Source organism: Podarcis melisellensis (genome assembly GCF_964234715.1).
Source record: "Podarcis melisellensis genome assembly, chromosome: 4".
NCBI classification, from domain to species: Eukaryota; Metazoa; Chordata; class Lepidosauria; order Squamata; family Lacertidae; genus Podarcis; species Podarcis melisellensis.
Window position 1 is genome coordinate 48,556,552 of NC_138531.1, and position 24,739 is coordinate 48,581,290.

The following is a 24,739-nucleotide window of genomic DNA, read 5'->3' on the forward strand; positions in this document are numbered from 1 at the left end:
GTTTATGCCCATTTGAAAGGTGAGTTAGGAAGATGGATCTGTTGACAAAAAGTCACAGAAAGTTGTTTCAATTTTTTTGTATATGGAATGTGGCTACACAGACTCTCATCCAGTTGCATAGCGATAAGATGATATAAACGCAAAAAAGGGAAGGAAATAAAATACAGTTTTATTCATTTATACATATCTTTTAAAACCACCCTTCATCCCAAGCAGAGCCTAAGGCACAAAAGAGCAGGTAACAAATACAATTACAAAACACAGATATTGTTCAGAAAACAGAAAGCCATATATGTTACATTTATAATGAAGGAAGGGTTCCAAACATACTAATATGTTTGGAGCTCCCTTTAGCACTTTTGAAAAGTGAAATATTTGTTCCAAAGCACTTCAGAAGCTTGGCTCAAGTGCTGAATCCAAATCACAATTCCTCCCCATTCACTATTATTGGGATATTTAAAAATAAAAAATAGTTTTTCTTTTTGGAAGAATTTGATGAAAGGTGCAGACATAGTACCCTCTCCAAAGTGGAAGCCTGCCAAATTACAAATAGTTTTAGGGGTTTTTTGTGTGTCTATGTGTCTATGTCTATGTGCTGGGCACCTTAAAAAAAAATCCTCCAAAATGAAAACACAATCTGCAACTTTTAAAAAAATGTTAGAATTGGATGTAATATGCAGCAACGATAGCACCTTCTAATTGGATGAATCTGGCAATTTACAGAAAAAATAACTTCAAGGATTTTGGAGCTAGGCAACCTTTAAGATTTATTTGGGAGATTTGTCTCTCTCCCTTTGGTCTTCTGGGCAACAATTTTATTATGAAAATAGCATACAGTTGCCTCTAGGAGATTAATCTGCAAAAAAGGTATCTATTTCCACATTTTAGCATTTTTCATATATGACAAGCTTGTGCAGAAATGTTTCAATTTTTGCACTTCCTGCATTTTATTTAAAGTCCAAATCTCCAAAATGCCCCAAAGAAGTTAGAAGGTCCCTGCTGTGGTTTGGGGTGCCAACAAAAGTCAATTTTTCCTCAATATGAAAAAAATCACTTTCCACAAAGAAAATAAAATCCAAGGTACTTGATAAGATCACAAAAGGTAATAATGTTTTTGTGAGTATTTTTGTTATCTTCCAAATAACAACAATTTGCAACCAAAAATTCAAACGTCCCAGAAAACAAACCAAAGCAGCTGGGAACACGTGGTGTAAAAAAATGTGTTGTAATGTAAAAGTGAACTGCGTCCATGACAGTCAGCTGCAATGCAATACAAAGGAGCAAATCTCACTGGCATTATGACAAGCTATATGTTGGTAAAATGCCCTCCAAATGTTGACCAGACTCTGGTGCCCATCACCAGCAACATCTGGAAGGCTACAGTTTTCCTACTTCAGCAAATAATAGATCTGAAAACAGATCTAAGTGAAAGCTGTGAGAGACAAGAAGCTGTAAACTGAATGCTACCAAAGATGATTCTGTATTGTATAATAGTTTTGATGGTGAAGCCAGGGTTCAGTTCCCTTCAGATGTTATTTCCACTGCTAACAACTGCCAAGCAGGATAAGTCTATCAGCAGCTAAAGACTACGGTGACTATGATCTACCTGCACCATCAGAGCCAGTATGCCTTTGAATACCAGTTGCTGGGAATGGTTTGCAGGATTCCCACGGGCATCTGGTTGGCAACTGTGAGAACAGGTTGCTGGACTAGATGGGCCATTGGCCTGATCCAGCAAGTTCTTGTGTTTTTATGCATTAGTGTTTGAGCATGTAAATGTCTCTTTAATAATTAGCAAGAGCAAAAATTATCCTCCCAATCCCCTTTCTGCACAGCTTTTACAGAGGTGTATATAGTCCACTAGCTTGGAGTTTCCAGTCCTGTTTTACGTGCCAGCAGTAATTGCTATGCTGCACAAGCTTTTACTCACGCTATCAGATAATGGCAAATATTTGGACAAGTAACATTTGAATCTTGTTTACTAGGGTAATTTCTCCAGGCTAGGATAACTTGCTCTTTTTTATAGCTGAAAGGGCCCTTTCACAAGCCCACTTGATCCCATGAATATCGGAGAGAAAAGTCACTAACCTGATGACTCTTTCACTACAAAATGTTCCCATGGACTGGTCTCAACCAAAGCATCAGATAGATTTTGTCTGTCGGGACTTGCTGCAAGAGTTACTCAGCACTACAAAGTGCTATGTAAATAGGTTTATGACACTTCCTCAAAGAAGCCCAGTGGGGAAATGTGCCATGTCAATACAAGTCAACACAGCATATGAAATACTCCTGAACACATTTGATCAAACGATTTCCGTGTACAACTCAAAACACTTTTGCATATGGGAGCAAAAATGCCAACTTTTCCACCTCCAGCTTTAATACCACAGGGCTGGGGGTTGAGTGGGAGAGTTCAGGACTGCTTGCTTTACACTGACAATGGAAAAATTTGACCACATGGAGGAGATAAATGAGTTTCCAGCACCTTTTTTTTCTCACTTATGTGCTGGTTTGACTTTGAAGCAAGAAAAAGGCAGTTTGCTTGCTTAAGAAAAGACACTACCAAGCACAACCTCCACTTCTAGGATTTATAATCATGAATTTGATAGCCAAAATGAAATTCATGACAGAACACAAAAAAAGGATTGTTCTCTCAAAATAGCACTCATTTGTTTAATGAAACTATACATGTTAGGAATTTTAAATATTTTAAATTTACACTTTACATACTATGCAAGACAGTTGTTAAGTATATGGTAATTATTTTTATGATATCTAATTTGGAGTTCGTATTTTCGTAGATACCTTCATTCAGTATGTACAGGATCCAAAACCCCAAATCCTTAGTCCATGAAGCTTCCATTTTAGCTATCATTATTAGCAGTCAATAAGAGAAATTGAAGCTTAGTAGACAGGTGGCAAATGCTAGGAAGTACCAATGCAATGAAATCCATGATCAGTCCAACATAGCTTCAGAAGAATTTGCAAATTATTAACTTTGAGCATGCTCTGTCCATCTGTGTCTCCAGGTCATTGGAGCTGACTCAGAATTCCACTTTCAGTTAAAACATATCTTTTGAATTTTTTAAAAAAACAATTGTTCCTTTCTGCCACGATTATATGTATTATGTGCTGAAAATATCCAAATTTTGCACCAGGAATCTCCAGAAATCTATGTGTACATTCCATACATTTAAAGCATATTTACACCCAAAGGATCCTGGAAACTGCAGTTGGTTCTGGGAATTATAGCTCTGTGATTGGTTAAAGTTTCCAGGGTTAACAGAGAAAGCCATGCTTTTTAAATGGGTGTCAAATGTAGTGTGTAAACTCCACACCGCAACATTTGGGTGCAGGTTCCAATTGTCCAATTTATATATAGAAAGTGCCTAGAAGAGGGGGGGGGGAGAGAAACTGAGCAAAGAAACAGAAAAGATGCCCTTTTTTATTTTTGGCTATTGTTTTTAAAAACAGAATTAACAGCATTACAAAAATGACCGGCAATCATGGGGTCTGCACTTGCTCTTGTTGCAGGATGTGTCTCTATTAAACTTTTATTCTGTCGTACATACCTGAAAGCATTCACTATTCACTCTAATGATTTAACTGATGGAATGTTAGACACATTAACTATTGATCTAAATTTTCCTGTACTTGTCTGGAAGAGGTCTTGCATTGCCTCTGATATTTGTATAAGAAATAAAAGCTGACCATGTTGCATTAAAGGAGTCCTGTTTTGTTTTTCCACAGATTAAAAGAAGCTGGTGGGTTAATTTTTCTGCCACTATAGTGTGTGTGTGTGTGTGTGTGTGTGTGTGTGTGTAAAAACCAGCTTGGTTTTTTCCAGTATTGTGATACGATCAAATATGCCACCACAGCTACAAATGTTAATAATTTTTAAAACACTGTCCCCTACAAAAATACATCAGTAATTTAGGATACTTGCATATGTTTTTACCTGTTACTTTAGTCATTTCTCTTACCAACAACACCTGCATTTGAAGAGAGAGATAAAATTTCTGCTTTGCTTAAAAGTCCACTGGCATTCCTGCTATCATCCAGTCATCCAGTCTGTAGTGCCATCTATGCAACATTTGTGTGAGTTCCCTCTCACTAGGAGCACCTAGAGAGGTTTGGCTTGGTTTATATTTCTGCAGAAGAGCTGATAGTATCTAGTATCAGGTGAGAGCAGCTGGCTAGGGTGAGATTCTGACGGGTGGTTAGAGAGAGTTGGATGTCACATATTAGAAGGGTGGGAGGAGAGAATAAGATTGTTTAGATGGAGAGATTCTTTTGGTGCCTGGCATTTTGTGAGGAATATTATCTTCCTGTTGGTGAAGCTGTGCTCTAATGAGTGATTAAAGTATTATAGGAGGTCAGTGGTACAGTATTTCAGAGCCAGTGGTGTGTGGAGTAAGGGTGGGTTGTCAGGGCATGTGGATGTAGGGAATTTGTTGCATGGTGGGGTCTGAATAGTGTGGCTGAATGTGTAAATGGGGAGTGGTTAGGTGAGTATTGTGTTGGTTGGGTGCTCAGGAGTCAGGACACGGAGCAGGATGGCAGGAAGGCCACATAAGAGGGATTGCGGGATGGAGTGGGTTTCCTTTGCCATATAAAATTCCATTGCTGCATATTTTTAGTGCCTCCTTTAGATGACTCTCCCCCCCCCCATTCTCTTAAGCCTAAATATGGTGCCTGTGGAACGTTCAAATAGTATAATAGGTTTTTAAAAAATTGCCCTTCATAGCCATTTTCAGCTTGCAATACTAATTTTGCAACGGGCATCAAAAGTCTGTTAATATTTTCTCTCATTGTTGGGTTAGAGATAGAATAGTGCACCAGATGAATGCATAGCCATCTTATTCCCACATGCCTCAGATTGTGTTTTATTCAGCGTTCAAACAGTGTTTTGCTGGTAGATAAACATCTTTAAGTCTAAAGCTCTCTGTTTTGCCATTCTTAGAATGGATGGGTTTTATCTCTACTAAAAAAAAAAGAGAGAGAGAGATAGTGATGATAGAGAAAAGATTTCTGGTCTTGTGGACTGCTCAGCAAACATGTCATCTTGCACTCTCACTCCAAAACTGAAGTTGGAATCACTCACCAGAGCCTCAGTGGAATGCCTCACACGCTCACCTCCAGCACCCCTGGTTTCTGTGACTATGCCCTACGCCAATGCAAATATTCTTATTCCCATGCTTATCTCTCAGGCTGTGGTGTGTGATTTGGGCTTATTGTCCGTAGCTGACGTGTGAAGGGAGTCCTGGTACAAAGGACTTTGATAGTAAATATTTAGTTTGCCTGTAAATGTTAAGAAACTTTGTGAAAATAATATTATCTTAAAACCCTAATAGTACAGTTACAAGTAATAGATGGTTAGTATTCTATGCCTTTGCTGTACATAGCTGGGACAAAACAGCACGTACCTTGTTTCAGCATAGTATGGAAGGTAAGGCACAATGTTTAACAAGATATCACAAGGCTATCTACAGCACTGACTGCATGTACTATAATTTATGAGTTCAACGATAGGGGAACACCCCCACCCAAGAACCCAACATCTACTGAAAGTCTTGACAGAGACAAGACATTCAGATAGATCATTTATTGTTATGGCCAGTACAGGGTTGAATTTGGTAGGCCCTGATTTCCCAAGGGATACTCTTAACTGTCTCCCCTGCTAGTATTAATTTGAGAGATTACATCAGTGATCCACAAATGCACTTGCCAGCTCATCGACAGTACTTACATTTTTCATCCTGCAGAGTGATAGAGGAGCCAAATGACCATGTGTTGTCAGGCTGGAAACCTCTGCTCTGCTCAGGATTGGGCTGTCAGCATGGCAACAGGAGGAGGAGCTGGCGAGGGACCCTGAAAATGAAAATGCTTGCAGCACATACGCTAGTAGCCTCTATCTATCTATATCTATCATCTATCTATCTATCTATCTATCATCTATCTATCTATCTAGCATTCCTTTCACTGCTTTAGTTCTGATTATAAGTCTAGAAATTATCTTAGTGTTGCAGGCATTATTGCAATAAGATTAGACTTAACAAACAGCTGGCTACTAGAAAAGAATGGTTGGCTACTAAACTCAGCCACAGTTTGTGGGCCCCTGGTGACCATCTTATACTCCTGTGATCGTCTCCTGGCACAGATTCCATTCCTCTTATTCTATTCTGCATTTCAACCTCTAGCTGACATTTCTGTGGTATGCACTTGCATGACCTAGCAGGAATCTGAGCTCCTAAAAAGTCTGCAAGGTAAGCTGTGTAAGTTTTAAACTGGCGATAACTTGATACTGAAATCTGGCAGTGAAATCAGATGTAACACTTCCAGAGCAGCGAGGCCAATATGAAATCTCTCTCATTGCATTCAGTGCAAACATGCCATTCATCTTCTGGGGTAAACACCACAGGAAAGAGGGCTTTGCAAGTTTGCATCAGCAATTGGCTCTGGATGGTCCTGATTGGCTGCAATCTGTGGTGTCACCAATCTGTAGTGTCACCAAAAGACTCCTCTCTCCAAATATATAGAACATTTTTGTATCTTTTACATAATCTTTATTTATAGATTTTAAAAAATACAGGCAGAGACCATTTTGCACATGTTTAATTGATGGTCGACAGCCGGTGCATGGGTTGTTTGGACCCAGAAGAGGGCAGAACAGGGGGCATAACAAGGCGTAATATGGGTGGGGTGGGCTTATGTACACTCCACTGACATGCATGTGACCCAGGAATGCAACCCCTGTGCAAATTAGTCACAACTATGCCATTAGCTTATAGGAATCGGCATCAAATATTCAATAAATTTCAATTTCTTCAGTGATAGCCAACCAAGTTGTGTCATAGGAGACCCAATGATTTCAATGAGTTTACTGTCTGACTAATATTGACTATCATCCACAGTCTCCAACTTTAGAAAGAAAAATCCCAACAAAATCCTTTGGTCACTATAACCCCTAGCCATTTCCAACGGAACTATTCAGATAGTAGTCCCAATGTCTAACTGATACAGTAATGTTCTTCCATCATTTGGTATATGACCAAATATGGCTTTTGTTGCTTTAAGCTATGTACAGTAGTACCTCGGGTTACGTACTTAATTCGTTCCAGAGGTCCATTCTTAACCTGAAACTGTTCTTAACCTGAAGCACGACTTTAGCTAATGGGGCCTCCTGCTGCCGCTGCGCCGCTGCTGCAGGATTTCTGTTCTCATCCGGAAGCAAAGTACTTAACCCGAGGTACTATTTCTGGGTTAGTGGAGTCTGTAACCTAAAGCGTATGTAACCTGAAGTTTATGTAACCCGAGGTACCACTGTACATATAAAATCTATCAATACAAAGAAGCTAAAAATCTAACATCTTTGTTTTTTTCAATGTGACAGTTCAATTTTGTACTTTCTAAAAAGTTTATTTTTAACAGTTACAGATAGGTAGCCGTGTTGGTCTGCCATAGTCAAAACAAAAAAAATTCCTTCCAGTAGCACCTTAAAGACCAACTAAGTTAGTTCTTGGTATGAGCTTTCGTACCAAGAACTAACTTAGTTGGTCTTTAAGGTGCTACTGGAAAGAATTTTTTTTGTTTATTTTTAACATTAGTAAGGGAGTAGAAGTCCAACTATGTCTGGAGGACACCATGTTGCTTACACCTGGTTTATGTAGTAAGTGGAATATGCTGTGTCAAAGAGTGAAAAATGGCTTGTATCGTTGTAGACTGAAACGAGGTCTACTATTTGAGAAATGCAGAGAGCATGCTGTTTATTTAGAAACAAGCATATGTGCTTCTATTTCTGATAATGAAGACAAGAAATTTGCCTGGAGGCAACTGCTTTTATTGGTTGATTTTCTTACAGTGAATGAGAGCTGGTTACCTTTTGCAAAATACTCTGCCAAGGTGGGACATGGCTTTGTATTGGAAAAACAAGCTGAGAAAAGTATCAGCAGACATAAATAGAACAGCACTCACAGTGCATTTTTAAAGTGTTGCACCCTCTGTGCAACATCCACTTTTCCATGGCATTTTATAGGATCTGGCTGTATATTTGTTCCATAAGTTTAAAGGAATAAAAAGAGATGCAAGTGTAGGATTCTTTGTAGAGGATATGTTCAAGTCAGCTAGTTTGAAAGCACATGCCCCATTGTTCTGCTGAGGGCTAGTTTTGGGTGAAATGTGATTGGCTCCCTTACAAATTCAGCATGGAAGAAAGTACCATTGTCAGTAAAAGCCTTATATAGTAATACTTCAGAATCAACATCTGTGTCTTTCTGCCAATACACTGTTTCTCAAGTCTTCCTTTCCCTTCCACACCCATATGAATTCATTGGAATGCAGGGAGGGGAAAAACCTTCCACTGACTCATTAGAGTCTGCCATGTAATTATCTGCAATTAAAAAAAGGTACTGTCCCAAACCACCATGTGCAATTTGGCATGTTCCTAAAAATGATAAACTGAGCCCTTGGAGCAAGACAGTAATACAAATTTCCAAAAATTTCTGTGCAATACATCAGGTATTTTTTTCTTTCTTTTAAAAAGCCAGTGTTGTCCCAATGAATGGGGGAATCATATTAGCCCAGGGGCAGAGGGACACCCCAAATGCTGGACTATGAGAAGTAATGCACAGCTAATAAAGTCAATAGGCATTTCAAAGAGTATTGTAAACAGCAGTCTTTTTGATGGGGAAAGGGAGGAGACACAGGTTTCTGTAGTCATAACATGTTCAGTTTTACATGTAATACTAGTGAACAGTAAAATGAAATATAGATGAATTCACAGCCAATGATACATCAGGGCTAGATATAGGACTGTTTTTGAACTCATTCCACTGTTCCACAATACAGGAAGTTCTGTTCTTCCTTACTTTTCACAGTTTTCAGCCAATGATCTTCTAATAACAGTATCCCATGGCAAGCAATGTTTTGGAGTTGGGGTTAAAGGATATGGGGAAGTGGGGCTCAACAATATCAGCTACCCAAAAAAAGTAATGAACTGCTGACACTGTAGTCAGATTATTGGGGCCCTGAATGTGGTCCACCGACTGGGAGATGGCCACTCCTGCTTTATCTCTTTGAGAAATATTGACATCACCTAATCCATAATTATTGCTCAGGGGGAGACAATTTCCATGCTGTTGCAGAGTGTATGCAAACGGATTATGAACTCTTTTTGCCAAGTGAAGAAAAACTTTTTTTTGTTTTTTGTTTTTGACATTTCATTCCAATATCTCTCCCAAATAATGAATAAGATCACATTTTACACTGGCGGCAGAAGATACTGTAATAACTGTCTGAACTCAACCCACCAGTATGTATGTTTTTAAAAGGGAAAGGCTTCATCAGTCAACACAAGCTCTTTGGAAACAACCTAGTTAACTGTCTGGGCTCTTCTGATTCTCCATACCTTAGTCAGTACCTGCCTCCATCAGGGTTGGGTACACCTTTGAAGCTCTGGAAATGAGATAGACTTGGTTCTTTCCAGCGCTGCAAAGTTATTCATTAACCACAGAACCTGGTTCTGCATCAGAACTACATTAATGCTGCATGCTGTAATGACACTGAATTAATACAATTCCTATATGTTATGCTTCCTTTTGAATCTGAAGTACTGCCACAATTCCTTCCTTAGTAATAGAGCTCAAGTGCAAATAAAAATTGGCTTTCCAAGGAGAAGCTGCTGCCTGTTTGCATTTAGAAATAATTGGGCATGTGCATTTCCCTTCTATTCCAGGCAATGTACATCAACTGGGAGTTCATATTGCCCTATTCAGAAAAAATAGGAATAAATTTGTGGTGTTGCAGCCTGGCAAAATGGCTCCCTCTGGTATAACTTCAGTCTGTGGTGGAGCATTTGACTATCCTTCCCTGTTCTGGTGTCTTCCAAACATTTTGGACATGGCTGTTCTGGCTGGGACTGGCAGGAGCTGTACTCCAAAACATCTGGAGAACACCAGATTGGTAAAGCTGCATTATATATATATATTTGCTGTTAGTGGTTCTAGCAGGGAATTGCATGAACCTCCTGCATACTGCAGCTCTGAGTCATCTGAGGGAGGGGCAGTCCCTCCCTCAGTGACTCATCACAGCAGCATGCAGGTAGTTGTGCAGAGCAGAACTCTTTTTAATTGAATCACAGTGTGGCACTTTGATTGTCTGGAGTCCAACCGACTTGAGTTACTGTTTTATTAATAAAACTTGTTTGTGTAAGACACAATGCATTTCCATGGCATTACAATGCCATTTGAATTGGGGGGCAGGCGAAGGGAGAAGAAGGCCAGTGGGTTCCTTTTGGGGTTGGAGGGAAAGCAATTTATGGGGAGCGGGCTGCATCAAGGGAAAAGAGCAGTTAATTCCATGGTGGGGCAATAAGGGGAAAATAATTACTTCAAAGCAGGAAGGAATTGGGGGGAAAGAACAATTAAATCTGAGGATGGCAAGAGAAGGAGAAATCTGTTACACAGTGATGGTGAAAAGGAGCAACAGAGTGATAGAGACCAGAAGAGGAATGACCGCTGGGAGGAGCCCAGAGAGAAGAAATGCCATGGTGTACCTGCAGCAGCACCACCAGACATTTTCATCTGCCTCACCTGCAACAAAACATGGCTCTCCCATATCAGTCTTGTTATGTACTGAGTTTAATACAGCCACAACAAGCACTCTAACCTTCCAACAGTTTAACTTTGACCCCCAAAGCCTCACTCCTCCATTATCTCCCGAGACAGATGGATGTCAACAACAGCAGCTATGCACACTCACATATCCTTGAATATACATCCACATACCCTTCTCTGTCATCCATCCATCCAAGCAACCAACCAAGAGTCATTATTAGAGTTCAGAGATATGTTCCAGCAAGGAAAAAATAACCAAGGAGGGTATGATGTTTATATATGTTGGAAGCTGCGTTATATATGTTGGAAGGAGCAGGATCCAGATGACTTGGAGCATTTTCTTGTCCATATTAATTAAATGCCTACATTAACAACTTCATGTAAATTGAAGTTTTTTTTCTCAAGGAGAAGAAAAACTAATCTCACACTTAAGAAACATTACTTTTAAAAATAGCTTGTTAAAATGTAGGGAAGATATTCAAATGAGACCACTTTCACAGCTTCCATTTAGATGTGTGTGTGTGTGTGTGTGTGTGTGTGTGTGTGTGTCTGTCTGTGTGTGGTCATACATTAGCACTGTTCATATAGAGAACGTTCCCATATAGCTCTATAGCAGCTTTTATTAGTGACTTTTGAGAACAATAGACTATGACACTGTTGGCTAACCTGACACACACACACACACACACACACACACACACACACACCAGATTGGGCTACAGCTTGCCTTTGGCTATGCTGGCTGGGGCTGATGAGAATTGAAGTATAATGGCGTATGGTGGTCCATAGGTCCCCCTGTCCCTGGAACAGTGTTCACTATCACATTTGTATTGCTTAGCCCATGATAGCTTGGCCATCTTATTACTGTATATATCAAAGCTGATTCTTTATTGCCTAGAAAATGTGCACTGTGTGAATCTGGAAGGAGTTATGGCATATGAATAGGGCACCCTTGGAAAGTGGGAAGCAAACAGATTGGTGGGGAGATGGAGAAGGCTAGATGCTGCATGCAGCATTGTTAGAATGGTTCCTATCCTTTTGTCCCCCTGCTCCCAAAGCCTTTCTGGATGTTTGTGGGCCCTCCTGAACAATGTACAATAGATAGTGCATGGAAAGCTGCTGAGGAAGATGGAAATCAGGGACAGATCCCTTTCTCACTTGGGTCAGTTACAGGTAGGTAGCTGTGTTGGTCTGCCATAGTTGAAACAAAATTTAAAAAAATCCTTCCAGTAGCACCTTAAAGGGTAAAGGTAAAGGTACCCCTGCCCGTATGGGCCAGTCGTGTCCGACTCTAGGGTTGTGTGCCCATCTCACTTAAGAGGCTGGGGGCCAGCGCTGTCCGTAGACACTTCTGGGTCACGTGGCCAGCGTGACGAAGCTGCTCTGGCGAGCCAGCACCAGCGCAGCACACGGAAACGCTGTTTACCTTCCCGCTATAAAGCGGTACCTATTTATCTACTTGCACTTAGGAGTGCTTTCGAACTGCTAGGTGGGCAGGAGCTGGGACCGAAAGACAGGAGCTCATCCCGCCGCGGGGATTCGAACCGCCGACCATGCGATCGGCAAGCCCTAGGCACTGAGGTTTTACCCACAGCGCCACCCGCGTCCCATCTCCAGTAGCACCTTAGAAATCAACTAAGTTTGTTATTGGTATGAGCTTTCATGTGCATCTGAAGAAGTGTGCATGCACATGAAAGCTCATACCAGTAACAAACTTAGTTGGTCTTTAAGGTGCTACTGGAAGGTGTGTTTTTTTATTCTGTTTCATATGGGCCAGTTATCCATCCTTCCAATAGCCCCCTGAGCCCCAACTCAAATTCCTCAGGAAGATCTCTTGACTTGCTGGAGATTCTGTTCAGTGGCCACCACAGGGGGCTGCAAGAGGGAGGGGTGGATGAGAAACTTTCCTTCTATGAACCTCCTTAAATTAGGATCCAAGCCATCAATATTGCTTATACACTTTACACTTTGGACATTTCATATTAGAAAGCAGGTATGAAGAAACTCAAAATGAAAACTATGATATAACAATTACCCACATTTTCCAGCCAAACCTCTGCTCCCTCTTCTTTTTCAGACTCCTTTTTGAAACCCTGGCGAGCCTCTTGAGGTCCAATGGACAAATGAAAGGTCTGATCTAAGGCCACCTCCTAAGACTCTAGCTTGTTAGTAGAGCAAGTAACTGTATTTAGTCATCAGTATTGTTGCAAGTTGACAACAGCAGTGTGCAAAGTAGAATTGCCCTGTGTTTCAATTATGTCACTTTTCATTGTGTTTATTTCTCACTGGAAGCAGGTTTATGTGGAAACACTGCCTGAACTTGCTGTTAGAATTGGGAACAGCTGCCAGATCATTCCAAAACAGAAGTGATTTTGAGCAGGGCAATTCAAGGATTATAAAGTAAGATAATTAATGAGGGAAATCTTTCACCAAGTATGGCTCTTACATAAACAAAAGAAGGAAACTGTCATGTATTTCTGTGCAAAGGGATCTTTAATCCAAACCAAAAAAAAAAAAGTTTTAAGATATACAGTTCTAACTAGTTGCAGAATTCCTTCAAATTAAAAACAAACATACACAGGTGCCTTGGGGAAAGATGAGGTAGGGAGTAAATATTCAATGAGATACTAACAACAGTCCAGAAAAGCATACTGCTCTGAACAAGATTGCTATAACTGGAAAATGTTCAATAAAATTCTGGGATTTCCCCCTCCAAGCACAGGTGCAGTTACCTAGAGGCTTGGCCTCAGCTATTTGACTCTAGAAATCTCCATTTCATCTGGGAAGGTGAACTAAGGTAATCTTTAGATAACCGGAACAAGAATTCCTTACCACAACAAGCATGAACAGCTTCATTAACTACGAACCCCCAAATTGGGTATCCCCTCCAAGGAGATTTACCTTCAAGTCATTCATTGCTCTTTCTTTCCCTCCATTTCTGGCTTTCTGTCTTCCTTCCAAATGGTCCTCTGTTGTTTTTCATACCCAATCTGCCAAACACATGACTAGGTCCTACCCCTGCAGGTTAATTGTCCATTCACAGGGAGATCCATTAAGAAACATTCTTTTGTCAAATCCCACACTCTAGTCAAGCATCATCATGGCAACAGCACAGTGATAGAACCATTCACAGTTACCAGACAACAAACTCACAATAGCTGTTTTACTTAACAGCAAAAGAACCAGAGAAGGGGGAACGATGTCAGCACTTTTTCTTGGGGCTGTGATGTTTTATGGGAACAGGCCACTGACTGGTCATATAATCAAAAAGCAGGAATAGTGAGGAGTAATTTGAAGGGGTGCTCACTGATGGCAAACACAGGTGGGGTGCATTGCACCAGTGTTGACTAGCTAGTCCTCTTTTAAAACCATCCAAGCTGGTGGCCCTTGTGGGACTGAACTCCATAGTTTAGCTATGCTCTGTGGGAAGATGTCCTTTGTTTTGTCTGTCCTGGATTTTCCAGCATTCCATTCCATTGGATGTATATCAGTTATAGTATTACAGGAGAGGTGTTCTCCCAATCCATTTCCTCCACACTATCCATAATTTTAAACACCTCTAGCATGTCTAATCTTACACACCTTCTCTCGCCTTTCCTCATAGAGTAGTTGCTCCATCTGCTTGATTACACAGTGTCATTCTCACAGAGTAACTCAATGGAAAGAGTTACAGATAGGTAGCTGTGTTGGTCTGCCATAGTCAAAACAAAAAAATTCCTTCCAGTAGCACCTTAAAGACCAACTAAGTTAGTTCTTGGTATGAGCTTTCGTGTGCATGCACACTTCTTCAGATCTGAAGAAGTGTGCATGCACACGAAAGCTCATACCAAGAACTAACTTAGTTGGTCTTTAAGGTGCTACTGGAAGGAATTTTTTTGTTTTGTCAATGGAAAGAGTAGCTGGTTTGGGTTGCTATGTTGTGGCCTCACAATGTGATTTCCAGGTTCCAGATTCACTGGCTAGCCGTCAATTTAAGATGCTGCCTTATACCAAATGAAATCATCCATCTAGCTCAGCAGTAGCCCTCCAGGGTTTTAGGCAGTGGTCTCTCCCAGCCCTAACAAGATATGCCAATTTCCAGGCATAATTCCAAGTGCTGCTTCTGACCTATTAATTCCTACAGGACCAGGTTAGCATCCAGTGATAAAACACTACACAGAGATGCTGTGGCTTCAGTAATATGGCTTGCTGTTAGGGTTGATAGTCATAGGAAGTATGTCTTATTAAAAAATAAATAAATAAGCAGATACAACAATAGTACAATGCGCTTCAAAGTAACATACTGCATGAAGAAGCGAAAGTTCCATAAAGATTTTCACATAACTGTTTTTAAAGGATCTAGTAGGAGAATGGAAACCAAACCACACCCTTGTTTGCCTAGGGACACCCTGTTTGCCACAGAATAACTCAGCATGTGTGAACATAGGCTGCAGATGCAAACCTGCTGCAAGGAATGCAAGCCGACCTGCAATGTCAATGAGATTTCAATAACCTTAGCAATTAGGTTACTTAATATTTGGCATCCCCAGTTATGAAGATCTAAATAAATATTGATCTTGTCTTCACTAGGAATATGTTTTGATGATGATATACCTGCCACTAGTACTATATTTAATGGCTGCTTCCTACCAAGTGTATATCGAACAGACATGCTATCAAGCCATTAGCAAGCACTTAGAACAGAGCTTGGCACCAACCTGAAACCACTTTCACAAGCAACTCTTAAATTCATTTTTGCATTTCCTGCAATTGGTTGGTGTGTGTGTGTGTGTGTGTGTGTGTGTGTCCCAACAACATACTCAAGTGCTGTGACACCCAATGGGCATGCAGAATTGCCAAAGCAAAACTCTACCAAATCCCTTCAAATTCCTCAGATGCCCAAGGAATTTATACATTCACTTCAAGTTTCATTTCTGATGAAATTCAATGGCAACTTGCTCTGCTGCTGCTTCCCTGTAGTGTTTATATTTGCAGCCATGATGAGCCACTGGAAGCGAATGACAGTAAAATAAAGATACACAAATCTCCTTTTAACCTGAAACATTAGAAAATATCTGGGTGGGCAAAGAACAGCAGAGCCTTTTGTACTGTAGTTATGTCCTATAATCCCATCAACAGTTTGAACTGGCAGGTGGTGACATAAGATCACACTGGATGAAAAGCATTAATTCTAGTCCTCTTGGAGTGAGATGCCATCCCAAATGGTCCAGGATTCATTCTGGGATCCATGTGTTTTGTCCTGAGGTGGAACAGATAGTCCAGGAGGCAGGCTAGCTAACAAGTAGTCTGGGGTGATAACAAGAATAAGGGTCAACCAGCAGGACAGTCCAGAGGCAGGAAGTTGATACAGGTCCAGAGTTTACAAGAAACAAGTGGCTTGGATACAAGGCTTGCAGGACCATGGACAGATCACTAGGTGCAAGGAACTTTCTCTAACAGGTCCTAACTCCATATGTCTTATATCCTTCATGGCCCAGTCTGGGATGTGGAGAACCTTAAAGGAACAGTCTTCAGGGCTGAAGCATAGAACTTTTCACCTTTTCTTTTCTTTACCTGGTGCAGACTCTGTGCCAGTGAAAAGCAGGCATTGGAAAGCAAAGTGTCCAGAGTGGTGGGACTTGGTTTCTCATAGAGGTCAGTCTCACGAAGAACTGTCTCTGGGAGTGGTTTGGTATCATGGGTTTCAGACCATTAGTCTCATACTTGAGACCAGGGACTGAGTCTTATTCCAATGTGGGGTTTATGGGAAAGAAGGACTCAGTTCCACCTCTTCTAGACAACTACCACCTTCTGTTCAGAGTCAAAGCCATGGAACCATGTTGCCTTCAAAACCTCTTTAGGAAGTTCTCTGGTGTGTGTGTGTGTGTGTGTGTGTGAATGCCATTTAAGTGTGAGGAAGGGTAACCCCCCCCCCCAGATCTGCAAAGCCAGCCAACAGCCTCTGGAAATTTCTTGTCCCAACAAAATCTGGGTCCAAATAATACCCACAACTGTATCGTGTGGCCACCAATACAATATATTAAAGATAGTAGAAGGACAAATATGGAAACCAACTAATTCAGGAGATGCAGGTCTCTGTTCTTTGTGTGGCACAAGTCTCCCAAAAACTCGCCACCGCCCCCCTTGGCTTCTAGGGAGCAGTGGAACATAGTGGTGAGTAACCATACCTCGCAAGGCAGCACAATCCAAGTCCTAACATTATTTTAAGGAACAAAATGCAGATTGCAATGACCAAATGCTTTACTCCCAACTGGATTGCTGGCCTGTCCTCATTCTTTGCCCAAGGCAACTGCAAACTAGCACACATGTGCACACACACACCCTATGTATGGGAGATACAGTTTTCACATTCCATTATTATAATCTATCCTGACTCCCATGCATTAATTACCTTTCCTGACAAGAATTTTTCTCATGACACATAACTACCCCTGAAGGCAAGTTGCATAACACTTCACTGTGCTCGCTACTTGATGTTTATACAGCCTTAAACCTTAAACCCTGTTGAGCTCACACAGTTAGTAAGCCACTTTTGGCTTCTGCCTCTACCAAACTAAACTAAACTAAAAAAAAAAAGCACAAGTGCCACTAATCTGGAATCATGTTCAAACAACCTCTTCTCTGTGTCAGGGGAAACTGAGGGAAGGAATGTTTTCTGTCCTGCTGCACTGAGTGGCAACATGCGCGGGCTCATAACTGAAGCAAGGCAAAATATAAATGAGAAGCATGGCATATCTGCTCATTTTCAACAGGTTTACAACCTAGACCTTTCAGAAACCTGACATCTACAATAGCCAGGAGTGTCAAAGCAATGACTTTAAAAACAGTTCATTTTAAACAGATATTACAAATCTACATTGGCACTGAATTTAATAAACCAAAAATGTTGAAATTATCTTGTTCTGACAAGGTGGTTATGGAGTAATTCTATGTCTCTGAAAGGGAAAGTCTTTGCTAAGAGACTTGTTTCAGCTGCAGCTCTGTCATAATGTACCTAGGTGCTCAGGTGAGGCCTAATATGAATACATTAGAATTCTTCAGAAGGTAAGAGGAGCAGGTGAATGCCAACATGAGCTGGAGGTAGATTTTCTCGATTTAAGCCGAAATCACATGAACATTTCAAATCACTTTAATTATCACTTGGGAATGTTCTTTATTTCTATTAATGTACATTACAATCATTCACAAGTTATGCTTTTTCTGGTTTAAACATTATTCCTTACATCCCTCCAGATAATGTAGGAGGGCACTACTGTGCTACTCAGAGCCAGGTGCTGGCTGATAGTGTTCTGCAAACTAGTCTCAGGTACAATCCCTTAAAATATTGTGTCTGCCTTTCTGTATTACCTGCTTTTCTGCCCCAAGCAGTACAAAGCTATTGTGTTGTATACATAGTCAGCATTGTTGTCAATTTCACATCTTGTCAGCAAAAAGTACAAGTTTTTAAAAAATAAAAAGGTGTACACTAGTGTGACCACAATGCCTTATAAAAGAAAAGAAAAAAAACATTGAAATGCTTAAGGATTGGGAACGTGGAGGCAGAAGGACACAAACAACTGAAGAGTAGATTTTCAGCTGTATGACAGAAAGCATGGTGCTCTAGTTACCTCCCCCCCTCACTCTCACACACATGCACACACACACACACACACACACACACTATTAAGGGCAGTGCTATCTTCCTAAAAAATAGTGATGCTGGAACTTACCACGAACACCTCCCTTGTTCTCTTATAACGGCAATGGCACTCGCCTGAGAGGTGCCGGAACAGAGTTCCAGCGACTTCTGGCTGGGAAAAAAAACTCTGATTAAGGGGGAGACACTATCAAAGTGTGAAATATTGTCACTTAGATTTGGCCTATGGAGTCAAAGCAAAGTCCCAAACTGCAGCAGCGACACAGAGGTGTGAAGGTGCCCTGTGCCAGCCCTAACAGCTCCTAGTAGAGTACAGGGTACCAAATCTATGGATAATCCATAGTGACATTGATACATTTGACATTATGTTCCCCCTAGAACCAAGGTGAGATGATTGATACTTCATTTGAACTGAGATGGTTGAAGAGACCTTAGCAAGATTTCAGATAGCTCAGTCTGTAGAGCACGAGACTCTTTCAGGGTCGTGGGTTTGAGTCCCACATTGGGCAAAAACATTCCTGCATTGCAGGAGGTTGGACTAGATGGCCCTCGTGGTCCCTTCCAACTCCACCGTTTCTATGATTCTAAGAGCAAGAGATTTAGGACAAACAAAATGAAAAGCTAAAAAAAGAGAAAAATTTCATATTAATGGAAAAACTGCCAGCAGGAAACACACATCCCTTCGTTGCCACATCAGTGGGCAGAAATGTTCTTATTGTCATTATCATGAAGGCAAAGGAAGACGAGTGCCCGGAACTCTGCCTTTATGTGGTTAGAATCAGAGACAGAAGCTATTTTAAGTTAAGGGAACAGAAGTTACTACGAATATTTTTGTGGGACTAAACTAAGACCACGGTTTCTTTCCCCCTAAATTTACATTTCTTTAAAAAGCTACTTACAGGGGAAAAAACAACAACCCAGCCACACTTTATTAGCCAGTATGAAAACAATGACTTATTTTTTCTAAGTTTTGATTTTATATTTGAGCAGCCAGTGCAACCAGCATGTGATGAGATAATTCACACAACCATCATTACTGAACTAGTCAAAACAAGTTCAGTTTTTAAATGGATTTCCATAGGGGGAAGTAGACTCATAAGTTAGGGAAATGTTCTGAAAAGTCTTTGAAAAGTGGGTTAAATGCATATGGGATTTCTGTCTTGCCATTCACAAGTTCTATTATTTATAAAACTCATTGAATGTGTTCAAATTTCTATAGAGAGGAGGTGATTGGTTTTGATTCAAATTTAAAAAACAACCTAACAGATTTTTATCCAAGACAAGGGCATACCTCTTTGAAGTTAAGTAAACACAGGGGAAGGGAGCAACAGAAACCAGTATGATAACCCTGTCACAGTTCCATTTGCCCTCCATGAGCTGGAAAATGAACACCTGAATCTGAGAGCCTTCTTCAATAGTTCCCCATGCATTTTAGACTACAAATTTAGTTGACTTATCTAGCAGTTAAATCAAATTAAGCCTGATTTTCTTGAATCCAAAAAACATGCAGGAAGCACCCGCAAGTACAGGTCTTTCCCAGTTCAGAAGTTTCCCCTTCAACAGATCGGGGCAACTGGAATAGTGAGGCAGGTGGAACAAGCACTATCATCTCCACTGCCACCTGAATCCAACCCTCTCAAATGTTTACTGAACTCCAGAGAAGAATGTCCAAAGAGGGCTTGTGTGAACTGTGAAAGTCTTGAACTCGGATACCAGAACACACACACACAGACAGACAGACAGACAGACAGACAGACAGACAGACACACCTCCCTCTGCAAAGATTTAAAGGCAATTGTTTCACCTACTAAAATATGTGAAATGCTCTGTGGCAAGAGGCTGTTCTACTTTGCTGCCCCAAACATTTCCAGACCTCCGATGCAATTGGACACCAAGGCCCCAGCCATTACAGCTGACATCAGGGACTTCTAGGATGACACTGCAGGCAGCACTTAGGCCTTTGTGCTCATAGCCCACAGTGTCTGTGGGGAACAGGTATCGTTTTCAACTGAATTTAACTTTGGAACAGTTTACAGGAACAAACAGGGAAGCTGAGAATACGGTTTGAGTGGATCTGTGCAGGCAGAGTCTTGTGGAAATACTTTACTGATTGCCCAGCTTGCAGTCTGAACAAAGTTTATTGTGCCAGCACTTGATCCACTTTCAGCATGGAGACAACAGTTCCTAGAAGAGGAGTTTAGGAGCCCATCATGGCTGCAAAGGCACAAGGGTCAGGCCAACCATACTTCTGGTACATGGTATCCTCATGGGATTTAAATGCTGAAGAACTACAGTCTTCCCTTGCTACTGTTTTCATAAAGGTGTGAAACAGCTGGAATAATAGGAAACAGGGCAGAGCTCAAAAAGTTTGATTAACTTTGACCAACTCTGCTTTCAGAGAATGGGCAGGGTATATATAATAAAATTATTATTCTGCACACTAAAAACTTTAGCTTTCAAGGTTTCCACCTGAAACATTTTTCAAACTTTTAAAAGAGCATTCCGTTTATTAAAGCATCTCACCTAAATTGTTGATTTATTAAATATATTTGCATATTACCACAGGTGCCTTTCTCAGATGCTGAAGGAAAAGTCAGAATTCACAATTCAGGAAACAAATGCTGCGGCTTAGTGTTAGGAAGAAAAGCCATCGTTGGTTTTTTCATCTGCTATTCCAGTAACAACAGAATTTAAAAACAACAACACAGAAAATAAACAAGCCAGTGCTTTATGTTTCAGCTGCACCTATTAAAATTGTCCCAATTTATCAACTGCAAATTGGTTTATTACTCTAGCAATTAACCTAAATAAAGCTCGCAGTTCTGGTTAGAATGCTTTTATTCATACAGTTAAGTACAAGCTTAATTGACTAAGGAAAGCCTCATCTCCTGCACAGCGAAATTATAACAATATTTCTGTCCTTGACACCCTGCTTACCTCCAATAAAGCTTTTATAGAGGTTTTTCTGTGCCAAACCTCAGCTACCTTTTAAAACCAGGATTTGAGGCCAAATAGAATCTTGATATCCTCTGAAAGATGAAGAAATTGCCCTTGCATTTTTATGGTCAAAGAGTCAAGAAAAGAATTTTTGTTATCTCAGCACCTGGTCTGCACAACCACCATGTTTCTGTAATATACCAGCTTATGCAGACACTGAGCTTTCCAGACTCTTTCTCCTGATCATGCCAATTATGAGTCTTTCCTGCAGAAACACATATGCCAGACATTAGGCAAAAAGTAGAACTAAATCTGCAAACATGTTATGCCAAACTCTTTGAGTTGTTGTGTGTGAGGCTGAAAGGGGAGCCTCACAGTCGTGCCGTAGCGTAAATTGGCCCCAGCCACATCCCCAAGCGACCTGATTGGCTGCCGGGCAGCTTGACGTGGCCGGGGTCTCTCCCAGCGGGACACGGGACACCATCCTGCCCCCATGCTGAGGCAGGAGGAGGCTAGGTGGCCCAACCGCAACCCGGCCCCACCCAGAAGTGGACCCAATTTCTAAGATCTTGCATATGACTTGCAATGTGCCCTTTTAGGGTTCTGTTAACTCACTTATATCATGTGTAGTTCGGCATGACCTGATATGATTGCTCTTATTATATACCCTCTTTAATTTTCCTCAACAGTCCCAGCTTTTTTATTATTATTTACCCTCACCCAGACTGCCCTTCATGGGAAAATGTTTCTGTGTCGTGTTGTTTACATCACAGACACCTATGTCTAATTGTCTGGTGGTATTGCATTTCAGCAGTCACTACAATAAGGGATTTTATGGAGGTGTTTCCTTCATTTTTACTGTTGGTCTTTGTGTTGTCAGACTAGGAGCAAATGGCTCTAAATCTCTCCTATACTTTTGGTTTTTTTAGGAATACATTGATGCTGAAAAGTGTATAAGGGAAGAGAGGAACAAATTTAGTCCTCCTCTCAGGGAAGAGTGAAAAATAATCAGTACAGCTTCAATAATCCATTTGTGACCATCTGAAGTCTTCCCATGGAACTCAGCCAGATGGGTGGGGTATAAATAATAACTTGTTGTTGTTGTTATTGTTTTTGTTGTTGTTGTATTTCAGTGGGCATTATGAACATTTTTCAATTGAATTATACTTAAATTCTTAAAATACAAGATATGTATAGACTGCAAATCAGACTGCAAATGTGGGGCAGTGCATGACATTTGTGTTAGCATGGAATTTCTGGTTTCCCATGACTCACTTAAGTTAATAGGTGTTCAAGCTGAAATCATCCCCCCCCCCCGAAATAAGCCCACTTTCGTTCCAAACAGGTTCCTCCAAGACAGGCAGCAAACCTACACCCACACACCTGGGAGTAATTTACTGCTCAGTAGACATGTATAAGATTGTGCAGCTAATTCTTTGTCCATGTTCTACAGCATGGAGGACAAAATGAACTGAGCACCAGTCCCCTAATATCACCCTGCCAGTAGGAGCAGAACTGAATCACCATGCCTCTGACTCCCAATCCTCAGAGTTGGTTCAGTAGGATACCATGGTTGATAGTATCAAATACCACTGATAGATCGAGGAGAAGCAACAGGGTCACACTCCTCTGTTCCTCTCTCAAGAAAGGTCATCCCATGAGGGCAACCAAGGTTCAGTCTGAAACCCAGACTGTACCCAGACTGAAATGGGTCAATGTAATCTATATCCTCCAAGAGCATCTGAAGTTGAATGGATATTTTCCTCTCAAGCACTTCCCCAAGAAGGGGCTATTTCAACCAGGTGGTAGTTGTCATAGACCTCTGGGTCCAGAAACAACTTCTTAAGAAACGAGTCTTCTTTAAGGATGGCAGTCTCCACTCACTCAAGCAAAGTGGAGGTTTTTAATCCCAGTCTGTGTCTGCCTTGGATCTGCAATTGATTTCATATATGAAATGGTTTTAATTGTTTTACATATGAACCTGATGTAACTTTGTATTGTTGATGTTTTTATTGTTAAATCACTTTGTGATGTTTTATGGGAAGTGATTCATAACTGGAATGGAATGGAATGAATGAATGAATGAATGAATGAATGAATAAAGCTTCATTTACCGTATGCTGGGCCCACTCAGTTAACCCTTTCCAGCTAGACTATATCAGCCGTGAAGAGCAAGGAACATGATTCAAGCACGGTGTCTGCAACCAAGGTTGCCCAAGCTGAAAATAGGCAAAACAATTTCTAGCCAGATGGTACACAGGACATCTCCCTATGAACTGTATCAAGAGTGGTTCAAATGCAAGCAACTTTACCCTCAAATTGCCCTGCAAACCTGTCACAGCAGGTGTCTAAGGGGGTCTAGAAAGGAAGAATTACCAGATGCTTCCCTCTGCCTATGACAACCTCCAAGCCACATTCGTTCTCTCTCTCTCTCTCTCTCTCTCTCTCTCTCTCTCTCTCTCTCTCTCACACACACACACACACACACACCTCCAATACAGGACTGGAGTAAGAGTGAGAGGGCTCACAAGGGCCAAACCATTTCCTCCACCATTTACTTTCATATTTTTGTTGTTGATTTCACCAGAAGCAGCCTTCACAAAGGTGGTTATCTGACAGGAGGAAAGGCAGGGGGGTTGCTTAATGCTCTTCCTTCTGGTCAATTATCTGCTCAAACAGCAGTTTTTTTTCTCTTTGTGGGTGAGGGAAAAGTACAGGGATCCATTTCCCTACCTCCTTATCCCACCCCCACATACATCGAAGAGAAAACAATTTTGAGTAGCCAGGCAATCCCCTTCCTCTTTCTGTTCTCAGATTCAGTAGCAAACAAACCATATCACCATATTTTCCTTCACATCAACCATCAAAATGTCAACAACAGAATTCCATGTTTTCCCTGAGTATGTGAAATAAGAAGTGGTGGAGTGGCTATTATACAGGGCTTAAAAAGAGGCTGTCTCAGCCTTGCTAAAAGTTGGTTCTGGATGTGATGTGATAAACACTTCCCATTGGAAATCTATTCTGTGCAATGATCAAGTAATCTACCACTCCAACACCAACTCCTTTCTGTTGCCAGGTACAACCATATATACACATGGAATCACATATATCTCATTCCTTTAAATCTTGACCCCAGTACAGAACAAAAAAGCAAACTATAGTTGCACACTAGAGGCCTTGTGGAACTAAGAGATATAGATAGCTTATTAGGAAACATAAAGGATAGTGATGAACAATTTTGTTTTTGCTTGTAAAGAGAGTGTAGACATTGTAATGTTGCTACAGGAACTATTTAATACAGAATGCTCTACTTTAAAAGTTTCAGTAGATATCCAGTACAAAAAGGCTTCCAAATAAATAATATAATATGGTGGGAAAACACACTCCCCTCCAAAAATGGATTATTCAATATCCTAATGCTTATGACATGGGTGCTTCAGAAAATTAGCCTGGAAGTCATGCCCAGCCACCAACAACTACTACTAGACAACAAAAACTGAGTTGCATAAAATCCAAGCATCTGAAACAATATTTTGAAGTTGCGGATTGTTTC